The 24922-nt window shown below is 47.8% G+C and overlaps 1 protein-coding gene across 3 annotated transcripts in view; it reads right to left on the bottom strand.

Annotated features, from left to right (window-relative positions):
• mgat4c (mgat4 family member C) overlaps positions 1-24922 on the bottom strand; it is a 502975-nt gene that overhangs the window by 210513 nt on the left and 267540 nt on the right. For 2 of the 3 annotated variants that reach the window (XM_072485122.1, XM_072485123.1), the window contains exon 3: positions 18762-18854. The exons of the other annotated variant lie outside the window; for it this stretch is intronic. The gene's annotated coding sequence lies outside the window, so the exon portion shown is untranslated. The remainder of the gene's footprint in view (positions 1-18761; positions 18855-24922) is intronic. 3 annotated transcript variants of the gene reach the window in all.

Genomic DNA, 24922 nt, shown 5'->3' with positions numbered 1-24922 from the left:
CCACATGGCTTCATGGGCTCCCTGGCAGTAGCCCTTGATGTTCATCAACTGCAATTTGGCACGGTGGCACAGTGCACTGCTGCCTCACAGCGCGAGGCACTCAGGTTCAATTCCAGCCTTGGGTCAATGTCTATGTGAAGTTTGTATGTTCTCCCCGTGTCTGCGTGGGATTCCTCCAGGTGCTCCTGTTTCCTCCCACAGTCCAAAGTTGTGCAGATTAGGTGGATTGGCCCTTGGTGCCCAAAAGGATAGGTGGGGTTACAGGGGTACGATGGGGGCATGGGCCTAGATAGGGTGCTCTTTCGGAGGGTCGGTGCAGACTCGATGGGCGAATGGCCTTCTTCTGCACTGTAGCGATTCTATGATTTTATGCAAGGGCTTCCATTCCGTCAACATGCAATTGGGGTGTGACCATTGAAATCAGATACCGCAGGTTTGTGCATGGTTCCCTGGGATTTGCTATTACTTGTATATCCTCAGTCATTTCCAGGTGCATGGGATGTTCTAGGGGCCAGAACGGTTGCAGGGATTGTTACCGGGGATGAAGAACTGCCCACTTAAACACTGGCTCATGACTCCGATAGGTCGCTCTCAGACTCCAGCAGAGGAAAGGTATGACGCTGCTCATGCCACCACACACTCCCTTCTAGAGGAGGCCACAGGACTGCTGAAGATGCGAGTCAGGTGCTTGCACCACTTCAGTATGCACTGGAGAGGGTTGCTGTGACCTCCACAATCTAGCTATGCAGAGAGTTGAGGCCCTGTCAGTGGGTGAATTGGAAGAGGTGCCCTCCTTGGTAGATGAAGATGAGATAGTGCAGGAAGCCCAGGGGATGCTGAGGGACAACATGGGCTCCATGATGTCATGAAGAGGGAGATGTGGGAGACACTGCTCAGAGCTGAATGGTTTCAAGAGGAGTAAATCTTTAAGCCCGATCATAATGAGACATCACCTCTCACCTGTCATGGGAGTGTCCCTAAAATAAATGTTTTTGTCTTATCACATGGCTTCAGTGATGTCATTGTGTGGGTGGAGCTGGGCTGTGGCTCTGTGGGTTTTACATCCGCTTAAGTTAGACTGGTTTTGAACTGCACAGGTTGAAAAAAGTGTCTATCTTCATTTTAAGAGCTGTTTCCAGGCTACTTGATAACTTAAAAGAGATAATTGCTTTCTGCAAGGAATTCAAACCTGTTGTTCGAAAAGGGGAACAGAGTATCGCTAACATGTCTTATACCACTAAGAAGGCCGTGTGCTCGGCCACATTTTTGAACGGGGGTTTCTGGTTTTACTTGGATTTTGTTATTGAATTGGAACAGTTAAGGGGTAATTCATTAAGGGTTATGCATAGATTACTGTAGCTGTGTGGGGTCTCTATGTTTGTAGTTGATAAAAATTCTTACTGTGTGTGTTTATACAAATGTTAACTAAATTTGTAGAATAAAGCTTGGTTTTTTGATTAAAAGCGCCGAAGAACCCTGTTGAATAACATTTGAAATGCAGGCTTTTCTACTCATCCGAGCCAAATTCAATAAACAGTTGTAAGTCAGGTGAATTCCATGATATACTTTGTAGTTTTCAAACCCTGGCCCATAACACGCCCTCCAAGCCATCTTGTGACTTCTGAGGGAATAACTGAACCTTTGCTGAGAAGACAGGTCCTGCATTAATATTTGGGACTTAAGTGGTCACGACTCACGAGAGATAGATCCTAGCTGTGGTCATTTGTGTCCAGGTAATGCACCCACGTTGCCAACTTAAAGTCCAGCAAGGAAGAACAGTGATGTGAGTCAAGGCCAGTTGCTTCTGACACTATGTAAAGGAGCATCGTTGCAAAGGAAGTGTGGAAAAACTGGGGCTATCATCCTGAAGTGCATGTCTTGGTTTGGGACACTATCGGTTCAGGAACCCAGATGCGCAGAATGTCACACATCTGATAAGCCCTCACCAGCCATTGCACAAAGTGCTGAGAACTCACCCATCATACACTCCGAATCCAGAATCACACACATCTCCCTGACAACACACACGGGTCCGGTAACAAGTTACACTGAGGTTGACATCACATGAAGGTGAATCTTAAAAGGAGACACTGCGTGTGAAAAATGTTCAACTCGGAATATGAAGGCTGCCAAGATCCAAACCAAAATTGCCTTCATCTGACCATTACATTTACATAACCATGGAAAAGTTTTCAAAAATGCAATTCATTTAATGTGATTGAGCACCTGCGATCCTGAAGTAACATCAATACTTTAGAAGCTTCCTAACCCTATCACTATGCCTTGGTACAGCTCTGACATCCGTGACAGGGGCAGAGGCAGCGTGCTGACTGCTACGACCAGATACCTGTGATGAACTTGATGGATTTGCTCTGTGCCCTGAGTCCTGAAGGGCAATGATCGCTACTGTCCCCTCTGGTCGGGACTTGCTCTCAATTCTTGTGCGCAAGTTTGGTCTTTTTGGACACAGAAGAAAGACATATGCTCAGAGGGGATGGAGCAGGGGTTAGTAAAATGGACATCCTCTGTTTGTGGTGTGCCCTACCCAGAAGGGAAAGAGAATAAGAGCAGAATTAGGCCACTCGGCCCATTGAGTCTGCTCCGCCATTCAATTATGGCTGATATTTTTCTCATCCCCATTCTCCTGCCTTCTCCCCATAACCCCTGATCCCCTTATTAATCAAGAATCTATCTATCTCTGTCTTAATGATACTCAGTGATTTGGCCTCCACAGCGTTCTGCGACAAAGAACCATAGAAAGCATCCTATCTGGCTGCATCACAGCCTGGTGTAGCAACTGCTCGGCCCAGGACTGCAAGAAACCAGAGAGTCGTGAACACAGCCCAGTCCATCACAAGAACCTGCCTCCCATAAATTGACTCCATCTACACCTCCCGCTGCCTGGGGAAAGCGGGCAGCATAATCAAAGACCCCTCCCACCCAGCTTACTCACTCTTCCAACTTCTTCCATCGGGCAGGAGACAAAAGTCTGAGAACACACACGAGCAGACTCAAAAACAGCTTCTTCCCCGCTGTCACCAGACTCCTAAACGACCCTCTTATGGACTGATCTGATTAATACTACACTCTTGTATGCTTCACCCGATGCCGGTGTCTATGTATTTACATTGTGTATATTGTGTTGCCCTATTATGTATTTTCTTTTATTTCCTTTTCTTTTCATATACTTAATCATCGGTTGAGCTGATCGCAGAAAAATACTTTTCACTGTCCCTCGGTACACGTGACAATAAACAAATCCAATCCAATTCAAAGAGTTCCACAGATTCACCACCCTCTGCCTGAAGAAATTCCTCCCCATCTCTGTTTTAAAGGATCGTCCCTTTAGTCTGAGATTGTGACCTCTGCTTCTAGTTTTTCCTCCAAGTGGAAACATCCGCTCCACGTCCACTCTATCCAGGCCTCGCAGTATCCTGTAAGAATGGAGTGTGAGCAACAAGACAGATGAGGTGGTAGTGTTGCGAATGTATTGTTGAGAGACTAAGCGTTGATATGTGTCACCTGTGACTGAATGAGAGAACTATGAAGATAGTCACCATTTGAGTACATGCTGAGAGTTTGATAGTGGAGAGGATATACCCTGTCGGAGTGGATTAGATCATTCATCCGCTTCTTGCACTGGATGGCGCTTCACAGGCAGTCGCCAGACGGACCCCCTGGTCAACGGGCTCCCAGGCCAGAGAGGTGCATTGTGTGTGCTTTCTCGCGTTGTCCCTTGGATAGAGCACATGCCGGTGGGTCCAGACGCCTCAAATAAGGGTCTTGAAGGCCTTGCTGGTGAAAGCAGGTGCTGCCTTCTACTTGAGGCTACTCGCCTTTTGCATCTGAGTTCTGGACATCTTGCACAGTCTGAAGAAGACAGGTAGGCTGGAGAGGGTGATATGAGTGCACTGGAGTGGTGTTTGAATATGGCGCCCGCCCTTCAAGCTCACCAGCTGACAGTGGACTGATGAATCAGTTCCCATCCCACAAGGTGGCTCAGAAGGGAACTTGCCTGTGCATAATAAATGAGGTTTCAAGCACAGAATCCGACACAATATCCTGCCAATCGACCAACGGGAAAGGCACTGCCAGAGCCACACACCAACTTAGTCTCAAAATTGGAGAATTCCACCCTCTATCTTTAGGAAATTTGTTCATCGGTCTTTCGAGAAAAACATATGAAATGTGCCCCCCCGCCCCCCCACCCCCACCCCACCTCCCCCATGGCAAAAGGTTGGACAAGCCTGGTTTACAGCTTGCAAAAATACACTATTATCTTTGACCGTACTTTTTTCTCGAGCGTATCTCTATGAATGCTGAAGTATTGGTGTAACGTTTAGACTTTCTTCATTAATGCATGAATAAATCATCCTCTTTATTTAACGCCACAAAAGCTTGCTGCTGTTATTCAACCTACACTGAGTGCACTGTTACATTGTTGCGCCAGAATTCAAAATTTGAAGGAGGGAGGGGAATGACCGTACAGCTGGAATCCTAAAATTGCAGACAACAATTCTGAAGTAAATGAGCTGTCATCCTAGAGTGGAGTGCACAGCAAGTGTTTATTTTCTAACAATATGAAGTATGTCCTCAGACAACACACTTTGCGATCTACCCGACGGTTGCACAGTGTGTGCTGTACCCTTCTTTCATTACAGGCCTCTCTATTTTAGCCTTAACTCCGAAATCCTGTTGCCGTAGGCTTGCTATAATATAAATGAAGCAAATTCCATTTCGCTGATGACGCCCCGGAGTTGTTTCTTTTCATGGATCTCATGCGTGCAGACTGGATGTGTAGAAAACAAGCACCACTTTCTACTGTCCCTCCGACTGGGATTGACTGCACAGAGATGCAGTAAAAAGGAGAGAGTGCATTTAGTGGGTCACAAATCTTGGCTCGAGCACCATTCTGCCAAAGCCCGATTCTGGAAGTGAAGCTGGTCTGCTCCCATTGCATGTTCGGGCACTACGGTACATCTTATTTATTCCCTATCAGCACACATAAAATAATAATCTTAAAAGAGAGGGGTGTGAAAACCTTCAGGAATTTTTCTGATCGTTGTTATCAAATACATAATTCCATTTTAGTGCTCAGTTGTCTTACACAGCACAATGTCACTAAAGCAAGCAGTAATCTTGTAAAATAACACTGAAACCATTCAAAGTACACAAATACATTAAGTGAATAGTTTTCTCGAATTTAACTGCTATAATATTGTTAAAAGGGCAGCTGTTCACAGAATACATTGGCACAGGGCTAAATAGCTGGCTTTGAAAGCAGACCAAGGCAGGCCAGCAGCGCGCGTTCAATTCCTGTACCAGCCTCCCCGAACAGGTGCCGGAATGTGGCGACTAGGGGCTTTTCACAGTCACTTCATTTGAAGCCCACTTGTGACAATAAGCAATTTTCATTTCATTTCATGAGCTATCATCTATTACAAAGCATAATTTTGAATTGGTCATCTTTTTAATATGGTCCGAACCAATTTAATTCAGCCCAATGTAACTAGCTGTACGTTGAAGAAATGTTATTTTGTAGGTTGGAGGTCCTGCGAAGAGTAAGAGAGCAGGATCAGAATTAAAAAGCAGGACCTCAAAAGTGATAACCTCTGGATTATTACCCGAGCCATGTGCTAAGGACATAAGAAATAGAAGCATCAGTCGGCCATATGGTCCTTGAGCCTGCTCCGCCCTCAAATAAGACCATGACTGATCTGATCTTGAACTCAATTCCACTTTCCTGTTTTTTCCCCTTAACCTAGTTCCAAAAATGCGACCTTGAATAGATTCAATGACACAGATTCCAGAGCGAGAGTTCCACAGATTCAAGACCCTCTTAGAAAAGAAACTCTTCCTCATTGCTGTCTTAATTGGGTGATCCTATATTCTGAGTACCAATGAGTGTAAATCAGTAATTGGAATAGGAACAAACAGATCAGCAAAGTAACCGAGGAAGCCTGCAGTAGCTGTGTATCCTGCTAATCTGGAGTCACTACACAAAGGACCTCAGGATGATAGGTGAATTACATTATACTTTCAGGTGTCAGGCCCCACATTCTGACATGCCCAGCACTCTCCTGTACAGCAAGTTTCAGGTTGACACACTTTGCAGCTTCCACTCTGTGCAACTATTTCACATTACCAACTGAGCAGCTAGCACTCACAATGACCCTCACCCTTTTGCGCACTCACACTCATGCCTCACAGTTTACATACATGTATAATTGTCTTGCATTCCTCTGAGCAGAAGCTTTCCGAACATTCCCCCCACCTCCCTGCTTCCTCTCCTTGAAGGAGAAGAGGTCACACAGCTTGACAAGTGTCAGAGATGTGGGGTTGTGTGAGAGGTGAGGTGCTGGGTGTCTCCAGTGACTGGCATCTTCTTGGCCGCTGGCAATACATGCCCACCTGGTCCCCAGGGAAGATGATCTTACAACATACGGCTGCAGATGTCAGCGGCGACCTAACTGGAGCCCCTGGGTCTCCCCAGGCACAGATGCACATGCATATCTTGATAGCTGGTCCTTTATCTGTCGAGCATCTGTTAGCTGTCTTGCCTCCTTCCACTATTTTCGGTGTCCATTGCCTTATGAAGACACATGTGGCTGCAGAGATGGCAGCTGATGCTACTGTTGGTAATGCTCCAACTGGAGTATATTGCAATGGAAATGCAAATGCCCCTGAGCGGGGGAGGAGGGGATGGAGGGGGGCTTGGGGTTTTATGGTTGAGCTGCATGAGCTGCTTCTGTTCAACTCTGAAAGCTGGCAGCAGGAAGGTTAGTTGAGGATGAGTAAGGCGCTAGTTGGGTGAAGGACCTTCCAGGTAGTTGGCAATCACATTCCAAACAATGAAAGCACTCTCAAGCAGCAGTGCTTTGCAAAGCAGTCTCTTTGCCTGGTCATGTCCGCAGCCCTTCAGCACAACAAAGCACAGCTTTCACAGCTCCTCAGTTTCACTGAGGGAGTTCCCATCCACCATGTTCTCAACTCTCCACCACCCGGGGTGGAAGGAACCACAGTGGGAAAAAAGGATTCAAGTCAGAAATCGCTCACAATTGCCTCCTTCATTAGTTTAATTGCCTTCCTGCCTTAGGCAATGCATTTCCAAGATTGGTCCAAGATCGCATGAAACTGCAGAGTGTGGTGAACTCAGCCCAACGCATCACACAAGCTTGCCATCCTACCATTGATTCTCTCTACACCTCCCACTTCCTCAGGAAGGCAGACAGCATTATCAGACACCCCTCCCACCCAGGCATTGCCTTCTTCCAGACCCTTCCATCAGGCAGAAGGTACAGAAGTCTGAAGACCCAAACATCCAGACATAGGAACAGCTTCTTCCCCACAGCTACAAGACTCCTCAACGACTCACCCTCAGACTGATCTGTTCCCTGTAGGGACACTATTTACGATGCCCTATGCTGCTCTTGCTCATGTATTTGCTTTGTTTGGCCCCTTGTTCTGCACTGTAACCAATCATTGTTTGTCAATGTACAATTTGTCAATGTTCTCTGTTGATTATTCTTTTTGTCTACTATGTTCGTACTGTTCCCCCGGCCGCGGAAAAATACTTTTCACTGTACTTCGGTAGATGTGACAATAAATCAAATCAATCAATCAATCAATCGCAACTAGTCTAGCAACCCATCCTTGGGAAAGATGGAAGGAGGTGGGAACACATTGAGATCGTGATTCAATGGCACTTTTTTCAAAACTTTTGGTCCCCGCCTCTGCCAAAACTACCTCCAAAGGTCTGTGAAAGGAACCTTTATAAAACTCTGGTTCAGCCTCCACTGGAGTATTATCTTCAATCCAGCACACTTTAGGAAGGATGTGAAGGCTTTGGAGAGAGTGCAGAAAAGATTCATCAGAATGGTTCCGGGTTGATGGACTTAAGTTGCATGGTTAGATTAGGGATGCCAAGGTTGTTGTACTTAGGGAAGACAAGGTTGAGGGAAGATTCAGTAGTGGTTTTCTAGATCATGAGGGGGTCTGGACAAAGTAGATTGAGAGTTACTGTACACATTGGCAGAAGGACCGAGAATCAGATGACACAGATTTAGGCAGCTGTGTAAGAGAACCCCACAGGGGACAAGGGAAAGAAATCGTCTACACAGAGAGTAGAAAGGATCTGGAATGCACTGCCTGAGTGTGCGCAGATTCAATCACAGTTTTGGACAGGAAGATGGACCACCTGAAGAGAAAAATATTTGCAGGACTATGGGAGTGTGCTAGCTGAGTTGTTCTCGCAAGTAGGGAGCTAGCCCGGAAATGAAGGACTGAATGGCCTCATTCTGTGCTGTAGCTATTCTTTGATTCTCTAAGTTTGGCATGCTGATGTTGTTTGATTTTGCTACTGGGACAGAATAGAGGGACACTTACTGCGCGCGTTGGAGTGGAAAGGTTCAGATGCAGGGTAGGTTGGCAGCACGGTAGCACAAGTGATTAGAACTGTGGCCTCACAGCGATTGGGTGCCAGGTTCGATTCCCTGCTGGGTCACTGTCTGTGCAGAGTCTGCACGTTCTCCCCGTGTCTGCGTTGGTTTCCTCCGGGTGCTCCAGTTTCCTCCCACAGTCCAAAGACGTGCGGGTTAGGTGGATTGGCCATGATAAATTGCCCTTAGTGAACAAAAAAGGTTAGGAGGGGTTTCTGTGTTACGAGGATAGGGTGGACGTGAGGGCTTAAGTGGGTCGGTGCAGACTCGATGGGCCGAATGGCCTCTTTCTGCACTGTATGTTCTATGTCTATGTCTATGTCTCGGGCATCCTTGCAGAATCGTTTTGAGCATCGCGTTTCACATTATCAGCCCCTGTAGGTGTTATGAACACTTGCTCATGCCTTATAGTCTTAGTTCTCCATGTGCTGTGACCAAACTGTTTCTCAGTATCCTACACACCTTTCACACGCCTGCCTGAAACCCTCAACATGTCTGCTCATGCAGTGAAACAGATCTGCATCATGTTGATTTCAGATAAATTAGTTCTTTTCTAATTGGACTTGTTTTGAGAGATGCACAGGGGTTGGACTTGAAACGAGCAATATCTGGTGGGGGCTTTAGAAGCTGCTTGAAAGGGTCCTTTGGTTGAAACATGCAAGAAAGTCCGACCATCAAACTGTCCTTAGAGAACGGAAGGCTTGCTAATCAATGAGTTGCAATGCTCAGGAATTGCTTTGTGCAATCAGCTTTATCTCCCACCAGCATCTTTGGTATGAATGCACTGATGCTGCATCGGTTATTTTCTTTCAAATATATCCTGGTAAACAAATCTCCTCTGTTGCTTACTTGTAGCAAGATTTTGAAGCAGAGAATGATTTTTGTTTTCTTCTCTAAAATGCTTCCAATTATTTCATAGAATTTATCACAGAATTTACAGAGCTTCCACTGTTAACATGAATGTTCAATTCCCAGGGTAAGTGATGGCATGCAATTTCCTCTTGCTATACATAGAAATTGCACCTATTTTATCCACATTTGCATTATATTTTAGATTAGAATTTAAAAATAAAGGTTAAATCTTGCAGGATAAATTTGAATCAACAAACATACAGTGGCTCCAAAAGAGTAAATCTCCTCCCGACTGATTGTTAAGCCTGGACCAGTTCTAAGTAGACGCACAAGACCAACATTTACCAGCAATCACACTCAGGCATAAGAATAGTTGATGAGGGAAAGGGAAGCAGACAGATAAATGGCTGTATCAACAAGATTATTGAAGGTGCTTTGATATGAATAAATTGCAAAGAAAATATGAGATGCACCAACGTGGAAATGGAATTAATCTGCCACAATGCAGCTGGGTTCGCCTGCAGCGCTTTTACAGGAAAGATGTAAATGCTTGGCTCATTTCCACTCGAGTTTAGAAGAGTGAGGGGGTGAGCTGATCAGGTGTGCAAGATCCTGGATGGTCTTGACAAGGAGGACGTGGAAAGGATGTTTCTTCTTGTGAGTGAGTCCAGAACCAGGGGCCTCTGTTTTGAAATTAGTGGTCGTCCTTTTAGGACAGAGAGGAGGAGAAAAGTATTCTCTCAGAGGGATGTGCGACTTTGGAACCTTCTGCCTCAGAAGGCGATGGAAGTGGGGTCACCGAATATTCTTGAGGCCAAGGGAGATAGATTCTCTTTGGGATAGGGAATCAAAGGCAATCGGGAGTAGATAGGGAATGTGGATCTCAACACAAACAGATCAGCCATATTGAATGGCAGAACAGGTTCGAGAGCCTGAATGGCCTACTTCTGCTCCTATTTTATATGTTCATCTGTGTGTTCATATCACTGGGATGTCTGAGAATGCGACCCAGAATAGTGGGCTGCAAAACATCTCTCTCTCTCTCCTGACTGATCATTTTTGGAATTAACTTTTGGTACCTCAACTGATTCTAAGTAGACCTGGAGAATTTATCAACTGATGTGGAAGTTAGGATATAAGGGGTGCTCTGAGGTTGGGGTGCTGACAGTGTTTAGGTGTGTGGTAAATGCCCCTGTGCTCTGGGGACAGAAAATGTTCCATTTCCCAACATTGATATCCGTCAACTTGCATGTTAGTTGCAGATTACCTTCTGCTGCCTCTGTCTGAGTTCATGGAAGGACTGGGTATACTGAGGAGTTGATTCCAGTTGGTGGAGTTGTCCTGGCAAGGGCTTTGGGCACATCATCTATCTCTAGTGCTTTAGCTGCAATCCCCCTTGGGCTGTGGCCTGAGAGGAAGACAATGCAGAGACAACATGTAAGAGGACAAGTTGCTTTCAGAGGGATGAAGAGTAGACCTTGCAGCAAGAATTTTAATCAACCTATGGTCTCCATCTAAGCCAGGGGCAGTGTGTTGGTTGTGAGTACTTTTCAAAGGTGGTGCTCACAAAACCCTACCACCTCTTGGACCAGACTTGCAGTCTCAAAGCAGGGGAAGGATGGCCAGGACTCCTCCAGCCTGGAACAGGCAACATATCAAACATCTCTTGCTGCATCAACGAGGTGATAGAGGTACTTTAAGCCAGACGGGATTTTATATGGTCTCTCTGAGCAAGCAGCAGGAGCAACCATGTTCCTTTATCAGGAGACCAGGTTTCCCTAAGGTGCAGGATGCTATTGCCTGTACATATGTGGCTCTACATGTGCAGTGCCTCAGTGCTAAGATACACCCCAAAGGTTAGCGTTCATTGAGGTGTAGTTGCTGGGTGACCATGATCAGCAGCACATCATGCTGGTGAATATCCATTAACCTGGCAACTACCTTGATTCATTGATACTGCACCAGTCCACTGTCCCATCACCCTTTCAGCCAGCATGTCAAACTCAAGAGTGTGGCTGCTTGGTGCACTGCACATCGGCTCATGATTCTGCTCTTCAGCCAAACCACATGAGTATACTGGAGACGTGTTGCCATGGAGCAGACTACAGGCATTCTGAAGCAATGGCTCTGCTGCTTCATTGCTCACTAGGGAAGATGTCCAAATTCGTGGTTGTCATGATATCCACATTAACATATCATGGTGCAATCACACGCACACTGATGGACAGGCAGTTGGACCAACCAGCACACACATAACATCGCAGCCAATCACCAGTGAGAGCACACGCACTATAAAACAGGGAACACCACAGTTCCCGCTCATTCTACCAGGAGATAGCTCAGAGCACAGAGCTCACAGCGTGCCACTCAGACATAGACCATGTGCCGAGTGCCTCACTAAGATAGTGATAGGGCTGGGTCCACAGGTTAGCTGGTGAAGCACGTACCCAAGCCAGTAGTTAGTTGTTACAGTTGTTTAGATAATAAAACTGAGTTGTACCATCTACAGCCGTGTTGGATCATTTGTGCATCAGAACACCCAACACAACATGATACCAGTAGTGGATGCTAACCAGCGACTGTGAGACCTACCTGCACCCTTTCAGAAATCCGCCATCCTGCTCCATGGAAAACATCAGCCCGCTGCAGCCACTCCGAATCGCTGGTAATCTCGGCGTAAACTGGAAGCTGTTTAAACAGCGCTTCCAGCTCTTCCTAGAAGCCACAGAGAGGGAGAATGCATCAGACACCAGGAAGATCGCCCTCCTCCACGCCACGGCGGGGCAACACGCCATCCACATCTATAACTCCCTGGCATTCGCGGAAGGCGAGGACAAAACAAAATATAAGACGGTGCTTCTGAAGTTCGAGGACCACTTCAGCGTGGAAGTCAATGAGAGCTTCGAGAGGTATCTATTCCAGCAGCGCCTGCAGGGTAAGGATGAGCATTTCCAATCTTACTTGACACACCTCCGTATCCTCGCGCAGTCCTGCCACCTCCGACTCCATGATACGGGATCAGATAGTTTTTGGGGTCATCTCGGACACCCCACGCCAGCAGCTCCTTAAAATAAAGCGCCTCACCCTAGCGACTGCCATCGAGACCTGCCATGGGAAGGCGACCAGCCGATACTCCCAAATCCAGGCGGCCGAAACGGCACGGCTCGGGTCCTACGAGGCGGAGCGGGTCCAGTCGATCGAGTTCCTCCCGGCCCGCGGCCCGGACGAGGGCGGCCACTTCGCGTGCTTTCTGAGGCCTCCCGCGCTTGTATGCGCCAAAAGAGGGGACGTTGACGCAGAGGGACGTGATGCGCAGACGCGCTCTACGTAGGACCGCACCCCGCATGCGCGGTGGCGCAACAAACGCACTGAACGCCATTATGTCACGATGTGCGGCAAATGCGCAGACGCGCTCTACGCAGGACCGCACCCCGCATGCGCGGTGGCGCAACAAACGCAATGAACGCCATTATGTCACAATGTGCGGCAACTGTGGCTCCGCCCACTTAAAGCGGCAATGTCCGGCCAAAGCACGACAATGCCTCCGCTGTGGCAGGATGGGCCACTATGCTGCCTGCTGTCGAGCAGCTCAACCTGCCAACTCCCAACAATTCCGCCAGCCTCGCAGGGACGTGCGGGCGATTCAGACCCCCTACACTGAGTCATATCCAGATAGTATGCAGACCAGCGATCCCGAAGACAGGGAGCCCTTCTGCGTTGCGGTAATCGACAAGAACCGGATGTCCCCAAGTCGGAACCACCAGCCGCTGCCAGTGCACAGCATTGATCCTGGCGATGAGTGGTGTGCCACCCTAACGGTCAACCGATCCCAGATCACATTTCGCCTGGACACTGGTGCCTCCGCCAATCTCCTCGCATGGTCAGCCTTCCAAACTCTGAAGGTTAAACAACCATTCTGCCATCCTAGTCAGCAGGTTGACTACAATGGAAACGTCATCCCGGCCACGGGGTCCTGCCAGCTTGAAGTTACACACAACTCACACAAAGCCACATTATCATTTGAAATCATAGGCTCCTCGAAGGACTCTCTGTTAGGCGCACAGGCGTGCAAGATCCTCCACCTCGTACAGCGGGTACACACTCGGTCTCCAGAAGGCACGTCCGATTTCCCGGATGCAAACTTTAGGGCGCAGCTCCATTCACTCCTCGCGCACAACCAGGAGGTTTTCGAGGGCATGGGCACACTGCCCTACACGTACAAAATACGGCTCAAACCGGACGCCACCCCAGTCATTCACGCACCTCGTAGGGTCCCAGCACCACTCAAGGACCGCCTCAAGCAGCAGCTGCAGGACCTGCAGGACTAAGGAGTGCTTTCCCGGGTCATGGAGCCAACACCATGGGTCAGCTCCATGGTGTGCATCAAGAAGCCCTCTGGCGAGCTCCGGATCTGTATCGCCCCCAAAAATTTGAATCACAACATTGTGAGGGAACACTACCCCATACCCAAACGAGATGAAATCACGAGCAAAATGGCTCGGGCAAAAATATTCACCAAGCTTGATGCCTCAAAGGGCTTTTGGCAGATTCAATTGGATCAGTCTAGCAGGAAGCTGTGCACTTTCAACACTCCATTTGGCAGATACTGCTACAATAGGATGCCATTTGGCATCATTTCGGCCTCCAAACTGTTCCATCGCATCATGGAACAGATGATGGAGGTCATCGAAGGGGTACGCGTCTACGTAGACGACGTTATCATCTGGCCCACCACACCACAGGAGCACATCAGTCATCTCCAGCGTGTCTTTGCACGGATACGGGATCAGGGCCTGCGCCTTAACTGAGCCAAGTGCTCTTTTGGCCAGACTGAGCTAAAGTTTTTGGGGGACCACATCTCCCGGTCGGGTGTGCGGCCAGATGCTGACAAAGTGGCAGCCATCGCAGCCATCAGACAAGAAGGCAGTGCTGCGCTTTCTCGGGATGGTCAACTTCCTGGGGAAGTTCATTCCTAACCTTGCTTCGCACACGACTACTCTTCGACACCTGGTCAAAAAGACAATGGAATTCCAGTGGCTGCCCGCACACCAGAGTGAATGGGAGGAGCTCAAAGTCAAGCTCACCACCGCCCCGGTACTGGCGTTTTTCGATACCACACAGGAAACAAAGATCTCAACTGAGGCCAGCCAGTCTGGCATTGGGGCGGTACTCCTGCAACGGGACAACACCGCATCATGGGCTCTGGTCGCCTATGCCTCGCGGGCCATGACCCCACAGGACAGCGCTATGCGCAGATTGAGAAGGAGTGCCTAGGCCTGTTGACTGGCATCGACAAGTTTCACGACTATGTATATGGTCTTCCGCAGTTCACTGTGGAGACCGACCATCGCCCCCTGGTTGGCATCATTCAGAAGGACCTCAACGACATGACCCCTCGCCCCCAGCGCATTCTGCTCAAGCTCCGGAGGTACGACTTCCAACTTGTCTACACCCCGGGGAAGGATCTCATCATCGCAGACGCTCTGTCCAGGGCGGTCAACACACCGCCCGACTCGGAGGGGTTCGTTTGTCAGGTCGACGGACAAGTAGCCTTCACATCGACCAATCTGCCGGCCACTGATGCACGTCTGGCCCACATTCGCCGTGAGACTGCGGCTGATCTTCCTGCCCTGGCGCCTGGAGACAACGTCCGCATACACCTACGAGAGGGTGGCTGGTCGGCAACCACCAAGGTTCTCCGCCGTGTGGCTCCCCGCTCATTCCTGGTTTGCATGCCTGATGGCTCCATTCGCCGCCGTAATCAGGGGGCCCTTCGTCTAGTTCCGCGGTCGCTACGGGATCATGCACCGATGCCACGCCCTCCTGTTGTCCCTGATGTCGACTTTGTTGAGCTTCCTGATATTCTGCCTCTTCCTCTATCACCCGTGGCCAGGCCCATTCCTCAGCCGGTGGATCCTGACCCACCCTTGAGGCGGTCAACCCAAATTCGTCGCCCACCTGAGAGACTTGACTTATGAGCCTGTTAGCACATTGGACTCACTGAATTGTTTTACAGTACTGTTAATGAGTTTCTTTTCTTGTCGTTCATTGTTCCAGAAGTTTTCTCTCGTCATTTGTTAATTGCATTTGTTCTGTTATTGGTACAACCTCGTTGTTCTGTTGCACCTGACATCTTCCTCTGTATATAGTTTAGCCTCATGTACATGTTGTAAATATTGCACACACATACTCAGATGCACTCAGTACACATTTCTATTTATTACCATGTAGGCACATATCCTTTGTGAAAGGGGGGATGTCATGATATCCACATCAGCATATCATGGTGCAATCACACACACACTGATGGACAGGCAGTTTTACCAACCAGCACATACATAACATCGCAGCCAATCGCCAGTGAGAGCACACGCACTATAAAACAGGGAACACCACAGTTCCCATGGATTCTACCAGGAGATAGCTCAGAGCACAGAGCTCACAGCACGCCACTCAGACATAGAGCATGTGCTGAGTGCCTCACTAAGATAGTGATAGGCCTGGGTCCACAGGTTAGCTGGTGAAGCACGTACCGAAGCCAGTAGTTACTTGTTACAGTTGTTTAGACAATAAAACTGAGTTGTACCATCTACAGCCATGTTGGATCATTTGTGCATCAGAACACCCAACACGACACACTCCTCTACCAGATCCCCCTTATGCCCCCCCCCAAGAACACCCGTAATAGGGAAATCCCCCCCAGGTATATCGGTAATAGAGAAATCCCCCCCCCCCCCCCCCCCACCCAGCCCCCCAGGGACCCCCTAACTAAAGGAACCTCCACAGAGATCCCCTGACTAGGAGGAACCCCCATGGACCCTCTAACTAAATGGATCGCCCATAAAGCCTCCCACAGAACCCCAGCCGCCCAGAAAAAAATGCCAGTGTCTGGGACCTACAGAGCAGGCCAGACAGGGGCAGTGAACAAAAATTACAGGTGCAACATCGACCTTGAAGCTCCGTGTGTCCATTCCTGGATTGGGAATAGCTTTGACCTGCATCTAGACCCCTCACATCCATTCGCTGCAAGCCATTCCTAACTTTCTAATAGTGGGCTGTGATTGACAGTTTCCATAAATCATCTGCAGCCTTGATTTATTCATCTCTCCCCATGAATCAGTGACTCTAAGTGGAGGTCTCTTTAGTCAGGGGGCCTCTGTGGGAGTTCCCTTTAGTTAGGGCCTCCATAGGAGGGGGTTCCATTTGTCAGGGGGTACCTGAGAGGGGTCTCTTTAGTCAGTGGACCTCTGCGGGTGGTTCCTTTAGTTAGGGGACCTGCCTCCAATCCATTGACTCCATCTACATCTCCTGCTGCCTGGGGAAAGCGGGCAGCATAATCAAAGACCCCTCCCACCCGGGTTATTCTCTCTTCCAACTTCTTCCACCAGGCAGAAGATACACACGGCGGTGAACACGCAGATTCAAAAACAGCTTCTTCCCCACTGTTACCAGACTCTTGAATGGCCCTCTTATGGACTGAACTGATCTCGCTACACATCTTCTGTACTGTTGTGGTTGTACATTCAGTATGCTTCATCCGATGTCCATGTATTTACATTATGTATTTATCGTATGTCCTATGTTTTTCATGTATGGAACAACCTGCCTGGATGGTAGCAGAACAATAAATTTCACTTTCCCTCGGTACACGTGACAATAAATCTAACTCTAAATGTGCAACAATGAATTAGAGACAAATATACTGTCAACCTGAACAGTTTTACACCTGTCACTGGCCCTGGCCTCACTTGTGAGCACACCATTGATTGCCAGGACCCTCTCCTCTGTGGGGTCAGGGCAACTGAGGGCCCTAGTGTTAGAAATTAAGAATTGGAACATAGAACTTTTAATTCAAGTGGTTTGATACCTCCAAACCCTAAAATTGTACAAGGACTACACTTTGCATTGAATGAGATGGCTGCTTGCTCCCATTACTTTCTCAGTAACTGGGTCTCCTGCCACCCTAAGGAAAGAGGACTGCTCTCCTGTGCACCTTCGAACTAAAGCCTCCAACGGTGCATGGGGAAACCATGGGGAACATTTTCAGGACTGTTTTTCAAGGTTCTTCCTGCTCACTAACCTCTCTTCTACCACTTCCCACCTTTGTTTTATGCATTGGGCTTCTCACCTTTTAAGACGTGCAGTCGCGCTTTATGTGGTGTCGGCTAGCTTTAAGTGTGTTAGCCTCGCACAGATTGTGGCTCCCTGCTGAGGTGTGCAGACACTCAAGAACACATTCTGTGCTGGCTGCACACCACCACCATCATAATTAGCAGGCAGCACAAAAATCTGCTGCTGGCTGCAATACTTTGAACGGACAGGGGATAACCGTGCAATGTAATCCTCATGCTCATTTCCAGGGGCTATCCAATTTTGCACCATAGTGTCTATTTACCTGAGATAGATAGATAGATGGGTAGGCAGGCAGGTAGGCAGGCAGGCAGGCAGACAGGCAGGCAGGCAGACAGACAGACAGGCAGGCAGGCAGGCAGGCAGACAGACAGGTAGATAGGTAGATATATAGGTAGATAGGTAGATATATATATAGGTAGATAGGTAGATAGATAGATAGATAGATAGATAGATAGAAAGGTAGATGATAGAAAGGTAGATAGATAGAAAGGTAGATAGGTAGATAGATAGATAGATGGATAGATAGGTAGGTACATAGATAGGTAGATAGATAGGTAGATAGATAGGTAGATAGATGGGTAGATAGGTAGATAGATAGATAGATAGATAGATAGAAAGGTAGATGATAGAAAGGTAGATAGATAGAAAGGTAGATAGGTAGATAGATAGATAGATGGATAGATAGGTAGGTACATAGATAGGTAGATAGATAGGTAGATAGATAGGTAGATAGATGGGTAGATAGGTAGGTAGATAGGCAGATAGGTAGATAGACAGACAGACAGACATGCTGGATGAAAATAGTTAATGGATTATAATTTCACGTTAAAAATAAATAACATTCAGGCAAGTCAGTGAATGGGTGGTTTTGACAGGGATTCATTTTTTATAGGTAGCAGGCAAAAGCAACCTTAAAATACTTTCTGAATTATAAATTATGTAAATGAATAAAGATATCATGCAAAAAATGTGAAGACAATCTACATCATAGAGTGCTGCATTTAAAGCCATCATTGTCCTTGTCTTTCATAAACAGGAGATTCAACTTCCCTGTCACAGTCAACTTACTCAGATTCCCACAATATTCTCTTACCCGTATCAAATTGCCATTCGTGATCCCAGCTCTTGCTCATCCATCTGTTTGCAAACTACTAAATGAGATATTTTTATCCGAGCAATGGAACTTTTTATCTTTTGTGTTGATTAATTTTGGCAGTAGCCACTGTTAAAAAACTAGCTGTGAAATGAGAATTATTCATTTGAAAGTTAGCTGTAAAATTAAGGTTCACCCCTTTACAGTTTTATTACAGACATACTGTGGATCAAATGCTCACTTACCTACATCAAATAAACTGCAAGCAACGCCTACGTCTTTTCACCTACTGAACCGCATTTAGGACAAGTAACAAAATTGGTTGTTTCTTCTCATCTCTGTGTATTGAAACAAAGTACATGAAGCATGATTAGAAAGTTTATTTTTCTCAGGTCAATGACTACAGTGCAGAAGAATCCTTCATCATACTATTGATGGAAGTTGGGTGAAGGATTTCCAATTCATCCTTTAAGCTGCAGTGGGCCCGTGTTGGAAAATAGCTATCTGAAGCTATTTGCTGCAATTCTTCATCACTCATCTGGTCCACAGCCCAGTGGGAAATCAATTTGAGTCTAGATTTTATCCAGAAAACGTCTTGCTCTTGTATTCTAAATGAGCGTAAGTATTGCTTGCCCTGAAAGAATTCGATGATTTTAAAACACAAAGCACCATTAATAGACTCTGATTTAAGGGCAGTAGATTTTGGTGCCATGTATTCAGGTATTCAGTGGTCTTATGACTGGGTGGGTAGAGTCCCTACCTCTGGGCCAGAAGCACAGGGTTTGAGCCCCACTCTAAGACTTAATGGCCACGGAGTTCTTAACGTGGCTAACCAGGTTAATTATCAGCCTGGAGTGTGGCACAGTGGCGCAGTGGTTAGCACTGCTGCCTCATGGCACAGGTCCTCTGCAGTTCGATCGGGTTCGATCCCGGCCCCGTGTCACTGTCCGTGAGGAGTTAGCACATTGTCCCCGTGTCTGCGTGTGCCTCACCCCCACAACCCAAAAGATGTGCAGGGTAGGTGGATTGGCCACGCTAAATTGTCCTTAATTTTAAAAAAATTTAAATTAAAAAATGATCAGCCTCTAAATCCATCTGATATGCCAATGACAGGTGGTAAGATTGGGAGGGTCTCCTGGTTAACCATGCTTGTTGCAGAGTGCGCCCCTCTAGTAACAGACTGATGGCTTGTTCCAAGAAAACACTAGGCATGGAAATAGCACATACTATTGATGGAAGTGGGTTACGCTTTAACTGCCTTGTGTGTTACTACTCACGGGGAGACCATTAGATCATAGAACATAAAGTGCAGTAGGAGGCCATTCGGCCCATCAAGTCTGCACCGACCCACTTAAGCCCTCACTTCCACCCTATCCCCATAACCCAATAACCCCTCCTAACCTTTTTGGACACTAAGGGCCATTCAGCACGGCCAATCTACCTAACCTGCACGTCTTTGGACTGTGGGAGGAAACCGGAGCACCCGGAGGAAACCCACACAGACACGGGGAGAACGTGCAGACTCTGCACAGTGACCCAGCAGAGAATCGAACCTGGGACCCTGGCGCTGTGAAGCCACAGTGCTAGCCACGTGTGCTGCCCATGAATCGAACTATTCAGGTACACTCAGCTATGCTTAAATATGGCCAGAACTGGAATGCCACTAAGTTAATCAGAGGATTTAAATAGCCCTTGAACTGTTCAGGATAAGATATTATCTTCAGGAATTAGAAACCAGCCGGTATGTCACTATTTGTTCTCCCTTCCAACACCTGAACAGGTATCTTCAATCTTAAAGAAATGGAAAATCCAGTATATTTTTTCAATAATTCCGAATGTTTCCCACACTTAAGTAAAGAACCAAACTGACAAATTGTGCGACTGGCATAGACTTGAGAGCATGCATAATTATCAGGTTTACTGAAAATGATTCATATACACATTGGGAATTGTGGTGACTCATTGAAAAAATTAATTAAAATCAATTCATTTACTTCGGTCATCGTTTAGTCCTCTGACATTTTTGTCCGATTATGCTCCCGGAGTTCATACTTGTGTGATTACTTTCAGTGTAGGTGGATGATTGATAACAGCAAATTAGCCACTTTAAGTAGTACTCCATGGCCTAATCTGCTATTCTTTATACTCAGTCCGGAGCTTCTTAATTGCAGAATCGCACTGAAACCACGTCATTGAATATAATCGTCTCTGAATGCTAAATTTGCTCTCTTCAGGAATTAGAAACCAGCCGGTATGTCACTATTTGTTCTCCCTTCCAACACCTGAACAGGTATCTTCAATCTTTAAGAAATGGAAAATCCAGTATATTTTTTCAATAATTCCAAATGTTTCCCACACTTAAGTAAAAAACCAAACTGACAAATTGTGCGATTGGCATAGACTTGAGAGCATGCATAATTTTAAAGGCAGGGAGGGATAGCACACACCATTATAACTTTCACTTAACCAACTGCTATTAATTAAATTAATCTATCATATGTTTCATTTTTTAATTAAGCTACCTGTTAAAGCCACATTAAGACAATCAGACTACAAATCTCAAATGGACAATTAAAGTTAAAAAAAAGAGAGTGCATGGTATGTTCTATTTCTTCATAGACACTAATGGGAGATTCAGGATAGATTGCCTTACAATACTTATTCGTTAATGAAATACCGTTCTGGTGATCAAAATAAAAATAAATCTAAAATATTATTTGTTTTTTACAGGGGCGCAAAGGAAAATTCAGTACCCAAAGGTTAATTACATTCATTGCTTTGCTAATCTATGCTTTCAGCTGCTGATTAGGATTGAAATTGATTCTGAAGCTTCTTATAGGGGATGAAGTGATATTAATCCAGCCTTTGTTGTTGAGAATGTATAAAATCCTACTAGTGTGGTGAAGTGATAACATAGCATTACCGCAGTCGTCATCACTACTGCTACCCTTACGACATGCGAACATGTCGGTTAATTTGTCTTCATGCTTCTGATAGTGAATCAAAACTGGTTTTATCAATATAAAATTCGGTGTGTCTTTAATTTTTTGGGTTCAAATTTGTTACCTGGATTACTTTTATTTAAATTGCCTGCTGTACAAAATTACAAAACAGAAATGGCCATCAGCCCAGCCAGTCCAGGTTACTGTTAGTGAGCAATAGTTGGTCCTGATTCTGGCGGCGGAATTCTCCACCCCCCCCACGCCAGGCGGGAGAATCGCCCGGGCGCTGCGCGAGTCCCGCCACGCCGTCACGAGGCCCGCACGCGATTCTCCCACCCCCCCCCCCCCAAACCGGCGCGGCGTGAATCACGGCTGGCCGCTGGGAGAGTCGCCACTTGCCGTTGGTAATGGGCGAGCGGCGATTCTCCGGCCCGGATGGGCCGAGCAGCCTGCCCGACACGACAGGTTCCCGCCGGCGCCATCCACACCTGGTCGCTGCCGGCCGGAACAGCGCGGGAACGCTGGGGGGCGGCCTGTGGGGGGGGGGGCGAGGGGGGTTCCTGCACCAGGGGGGGCTCAAAAGGGGTCTGGCCCGTGATCAGTGCCCACTGATCGGCGGGCCGTCCTCTCTGATGGAGGACCTGCTTTCCTCCGCTGCCACGCAACATCGATCCGCCATCTTCTTGCGGGGCGGCCGCAGGGAGGACGGCAACCGCACATGCGCGGGTTGGCGCCGGCCAATCCGTGCATGCGCGGGTGACGTCATTTACGCGGCGCCGGTCGCGTCATTTAAGCGGCGGCGCTTTTACACGGCACCAAGGCCCGGTGGGCGTAAATGAGGTGGCGCCGCTCCTAGCCCCCCGGGGGTGGGAGACTAGGGGGCTGGGAACACTCCGGTTTTCACTCCGGCCTCGTCTCCCAATGGGATAATTGCGCCCCTTATTCTTTATTCTCTTTCCTTCTGCCACCCATTACATCTTTTCTATTGTCACAAATAGGCTCACATTAACACTGCAATGAAGTTACTGTGAAAATCCCCAGGTTGCCACACTCTGACGCCTGTTCGGGTACACAGAGGGAGAATTCAGAATGTCCAATTCACCCAACAGCCCGTCTGTTGTGACTTGTGGGAGGAAACCGGAGCACCCAGAGGAGAACGTGCAGACTCTGCACAGACAGTGACCCAAGCCGGGAATTGAACCTCGGACCCTGGCGCTGTGAAGGAACAGTGCTAACCACTGTGCGACCGTGCCACCCATCCGATAACCTCAGCCTCCGTGTCGCCGGATTACAGGCGCACGCCACCGTACTGGCAACACTTCATGGTATGCAGTGAATACATGGTTTTCCAGAATTTATGTCATTAAAAGAACAATATCGTCTTGGAGGCCTATTGTGATTTCTCACCTATTTGATTTCTATTCATTTTAAATCTTTTTTTTTTGCAGTATATTTTACAAGCTCAGAAACTTGCCATCAAATAACCAAATCTGGCGATGATAAAATGAAGGCTGAATATAGAGACTGCATGACCCAAACAGGTTGCACACAGAAATTGTTTTTGGTGCTTTGTTGACAAGTTAGGTTTAAGATATTTTGCAGCATAAAATGCCATGGGCACCGTAGAGCGGCAGCTGTAGGGCGGGATTCTCTGCCCCCCCCCCGCCGGGTCGGAGAATCACCGGGGGCTGGCGTGAATCCCGCCCCCGCCGGTTGCCTAATTCTACTGCACCGGATATTCGGCGGGGGCAGGAATGGCACCGCACCGGTCGGCGGGCTCCCCCCCGCCGATTCTCCGGCCCGCGATGGGCCGAAGTCCCGCTGCTGGAATGCCTGTCCCGCTGGCGAGAATCAAACCACCTCTCTTACCGGTGAGACCTGGCGGTGCAGGCGGGCCCCGGGGTCCTGGGGGGGGCGGGGGCGATCTGGCCCCGGGGGATGCCCCCACGGTGGCCTGGCCCGCGATCGGGGTCCACCGATCGGCGGGCAGGCCTGTGCCGTGGGGGCACTCTTTTCCCTCCGCCTCAGCCACAGCCTTCACCATGGCCGATGCGGAAGAGACACCCCCCAGCGCATGCGCAGGGATGACGTCAGCAGCCGCTGACGCCACCGCGCATGCGCAAGCTCGCGCCAGCCGGCAGAGTCCTTTTGGTCCCGGCTGGCGTGGCGCCAAAGGCCTTCCACGCCAGCCGGTGGAGCGGAAACCACTCCTCCGCGGGCCTAGCCCCTCAAGGCCCCTAAAGGTGCGGAGAAATCCGCACCTTTGGGGCAGCCCGACGCCGGAGTGGTTCCCGCCACTCCATCCCGCCAGGACCCCCCACCCCGCTGGGTAGGGGAGAATCCCGCCCGGGCAGGCAACTATTGCCCAAAATAAAATTAAAGCATGCCTTTGTTCTGTACTATGCTTGTGCACTTGCTCAGCATTCAACCCCTTTGCACAGCTATTGTTTCTCTTGTGACTGTTGTTTTTTTCCCTGCCCTTCCAGTATTTCTCAAGGTGACATTCAATTTACCTCAAATACTTAAAATCTGGATATAATAAATGGGCCTTTGGGTACTTGCCTGGGATTGATATTGTCATGCAGCTTGTGTAGGGACTAGGAAAAATAAAATGGATTTTCCGGCAGAGCACCAGTTCATCATTCTAGTCGACACTTGTTATTGATCTTTTTCTATTTGTTTGCAATTTTGTTGCCACTGATTGAGCCGTGGTTCTAAATCTTGAAATGACTTACATGCTGTTAGGACGGAGCTTTATTGGGCAAATAAACTTCAAATGTTTCATTTGGCATCCTGATTCATTTTGATTTATTGCAAATTAACAGCCCCTTTCTCATTTCTTCAAACGGTATTGTTTGATTCTTGCCAAACTTTTCTCACACTGATTCACTATAAATGCATAGTACATCTAATCTCCCAGTACTGTGGAAACCTTTTATTCAGGTTCATTTAGTAAATTTTCTCTCTTCCCCTTTATGGGGACATTGTGATCTCAATTTCTTTGAATTTCAAGCTCATCAAAGATGGTTTACTGGAAAGCCTTCATTTTGACAGCTGACAGCAGTCACCCACTTGGGCCTTGTTGGTCATCTGCCATCACTGTTCATGTCTCATGACCCTCTATTCTTAGAACCCTGATCTCCTCCCTCTACTTCTCTCTTTTACCAGTGAAAAACACAACACCTTGAGGGTTGCTCTCCTCCTGCTGTGCATTGGGCTTCAAGCTGTATGGCCCCAGGACCGCAAGAAACGTCAGAGAGTCATGAACACAGCCCAGTCCATCACACAAACCTGCCTCCCATCCATTGACTCCATCTACACCACCCGCTGCCTGGGGAAAGTGGGCAGCATAATCAAAGACCCCTCCCACCCGGCTTACTCACTCTTCCAACTTCTTCCAACAGGCGGAAGATACAAACGTCTGAGAACACGCACAAACAGACTCAAAAACAGCTTCGTCCCGG

This window comes from Scyliorhinus torazame, chromosome 19, assembly GCF_047496885.1.
Source record: "Scyliorhinus torazame isolate Kashiwa2021f chromosome 19, sScyTor2.1, whole genome shotgun sequence".
NCBI classification, from domain to species: domain Eukaryota; kingdom Metazoa; phylum Chordata; class Chondrichthyes; order Carcharhiniformes; family Scyliorhinidae; genus Scyliorhinus; species Scyliorhinus torazame.
This window is presented reverse-complemented; position numbering and strand designations above follow the sequence as displayed.